Below are 3,433 nucleotides of genomic sequence, written 5' to 3' on the forward strand. Positions count from 1 at the left end.
CTTGAAACTCATGCTGGGTACGTGTGCGTGCGTGCCCAAGATCCCAAGAGGAGAAGGAGGAGAAGGGATTGTGGCGTGGCCATCCCCCCTGGGGGGCGATTTCTCACTTTCTGTCTCTGGCAAGTGCATGTGCCCTATAGCAAAAAAAAAAAAAAAAAAGAAAGAAAGAAAAGAAATAGCAACTGAGAGATAAATAAAAATTAATACTATGAAATAAACTTTGACCAGCCACATTTTTAAAAAGATTTATTTATTTATTTATTTGTTATTATTATTTTTTTTAATTTGACCAGATAGGGAGAGAGCAAAAGACAATGAGAAAGCAAGACACCAGGTCTGGAACTTAATTGTGGTTGACCATATGGGAGTTTAGTGCCTTCACCACCCCTGCACCTGCTGGCCCTGGACCAGCCACATTTCAGTGCTCAATAGTCACATAATGATAGTGACGTGACTGTCACAATATACAGTGTAGTCTTGTGCATAGTCTCCAAGCAGAAAAGAAAAATGCCTGTAAACGGAACAACTAAAAGCACCTGTACTGTTGGGATTTGACTGCCTGGTAAGGAATAGAGAAGCTGAAAAAACAACCAGAGTATACAAGGCCTTGTAAGGTGCATTATAAACTTGCTGTCAGTGGAGGGAAATAAGTCCCTGCAGAGTTAGAGTGACATGACCATAGGCGCAGATTCAGAACATTTGACTATAATTTGAGAATATTTTGATCTCTCAATATTTACTTATCTTTCCAATAAATGTTTCCACAACTATGGCTTCTCAGTCTTTTGACTTAAGTCAAGGGTAAATTATTTCTGTCGCTTATCTCTGTTAGCACCAAGAGTTGGGATGAAAAAGAGAGTGGAGAAGAGGAGACAGAGAAAAGGTGGTAAACATTGTATTAGAACATCAATGGATGGGTACTTCCACTGCCTAGACCTAAACAATAGCTTATAAATTATCATTCATCTTTGTAATTATATGATTATAAGCAATCACCTTAATAACTTGCCAAGAAATGTAGAAAATGGATTTTAATAATAGATTTTATTTAATGCCATATATCCAAATAGTATAATTTCTATTAATACATGCAACAAATATAAAAATGGGGACCAGCGCATGGCCTGGTTAAAGGCTGGATCCCACATGACCAATTATGTAGTTTGAATTCCGGACCCAGCATCTTCAAAAACATACCAGGTGCATGTGTGTGCATAGTCAAATTCCCCAAAGGAGACAGAGATGGAGAAGAGATAGAGGCATGACTGTGGTTTATGGGGAGGGCGTGCTTTCTTGCTTACTGCCCATCTCTCTCTTTGTTTCTCTCTGGCGAGCATAGCACATATGCTCTCTGAAAACTTAAATAAAAAAAGGAGGAGAAAAGAAGAGAATGCACATTTAATGACATATTTTATATTTTAAAAATGATTGTTTTTAGTGCTAGTCCCACAGCCATGTGGTTAAGGGAGCAGCATCCCACATAGTCAAACTGACAGTCCCAGCGGTTCAAGGGACATGTTGGGCATATGTGTGTGTGCCCCAAGTCCTGACAGAGCAGAGAATGAAAAAAAGATCGCAGAGTGACCACACCGTATTTGGGGACTCTTTTCTCTCTCTTGTTCTTTGTCTTTCTCTGGTGATTGTATACATTTTGTATTAATTAAAACAAAAATTATTTTTATGCCAGGTCTTAAAAACACAGGGTATATTTTATACTCCTTGGGTAGCTCAATTTGGACAGTGCTCAATAAGTACACGTGAATAGTGACCAACGGTCACAGTGAACAGCACAGGCATGATGTTTATTAGTGAGGAGAAAAACAACAACAAAAGATTGCTATGTAAGTGAATAAAACTTAGATTCTTCAAAGGCAGCAAAAACTACCAAAAAATAGATATCTACTGGTTAAAGAGAAAAAGGGAAAACATGGCTCATTCTTTTCTGTCAATGGATAACTATTAGGCTGACTTTATGTAACAAATGGATGATTGTACTCTTTTTAAATCAGGACCCTGTGATTTTTGGGGTTTTGTGGTTGTTTGTTTGTTTACCAAATGGCTATTACAAAAACTACAACAAGCAAAGATACGTGCTTCTTTTAGTGTTTTTTTCTCGATATGAATGTTGAAATACTGAGATAAATATAGATACGTTTGGAAAAGTGTTCATTCAAAACCCAATGCCCTATGAAAAACTTAATTATTACTATTTGAATTCAAAATAGTATTGTAACTTAGCAATAAAAGATCAAGTTACATGATCTACACCAGTGACTGGGATTTATAACTATGACTGGAATGTAGTAAAAATATATAAAGCTTAAAGAGTGTATGTAACATGTTCCTATAAACGCTTAACATTAATTCATGATATGTGGTTATTTAATTTTCATAACAATAGCATGAGATGCAGATTATTTTTAAAGTTATTTTACACATGAGTAAAGAGTATAGAAGGTGAACAACTTACTCATGATGATCCAGTATTTGACTCCACTCCTTCAACTTCCAAGGCCATTTTCTTCATTATTACTGAACACCACATTCAACAGTTATTTGTTAAATGCATGGAAGAATGATTTCATCACAAAATGGGTTTAGTTGGATTTGACGCATAATGATTTTAGGGTTAAAACTATGGGGGAATAGAGATGAGTTAGATTGGTCATGGCCAGCTTTAGGAGGAGGTGGAATGCAAATGAGTGTTGGAAGGAAAAGTATGATTTAAATACTGAGTGTGATATCTAGTGTATTTTATATGCAGAAGCCCAGGAACAGAGGGTGAAGCAGGCGATTAATTTGGATTTCAGGAAACAGTACATTCATAGTTTAGAGTGGTTCACATGGAAGACTGGACCGAAGAGCTGTGCTATTGTTTCAGATGTGGGTGTCTTCTCCCTCTCTCCCTCTTTGTTCAGTCCATCATTTCAGGGGCCAGCTATTTTAAGGGCCAGCCATGTAGCATAGTGGTTAAGGTCACTGTCAATTGTCCCACTATGTGGTTCAAGTTCTTGACTCAGCAGCTTGAAAAAAAACTGAGCTCAGGGGGCAGCAGATGGTGTATTGATCCTGTTGCTGAACTCCCACATGGAGGACCATGGTTCCAATCCTGGATGTGGAGGCTTGAAAGTCATGCCAAGATCCCAGGAGGAGAATGGAGGAACAGAGATGATTATGGCATGCCCATCAGCCCTGTGGGGGTCATTTCTCACTTTTCCTCTCACTATATCTGTCTCTCTCTCCAGAAAGCACATATGCCCTATGGCAAAAACCTCTTAAAAAAAAAAAAAAAAAGGTGCATTTGCATGTGTGCACAATATCCCCAGAGGAGAATGGAGGAGAAGGGAATGTGGTCTGGCTATTCCCCTTGGAAGGTGATTTCTCACTTTACCTCCTTTCTCTGTCTCTGGCAAGTAAACACACGTTATAGCAA

The sequence above is a fragment of the Tupaia chinensis genome, unplaced genomic scaffold (assembly GCF_000334495.1).
Source record: "Tupaia chinensis unplaced genomic scaffold, TupChi_1.0 Scaffold000119_1, whole genome shotgun sequence".
Taxonomy (NCBI): Eukaryota; Metazoa; Chordata; class Mammalia; order Scandentia; family Tupaiidae; genus Tupaia; species Tupaia belangeri.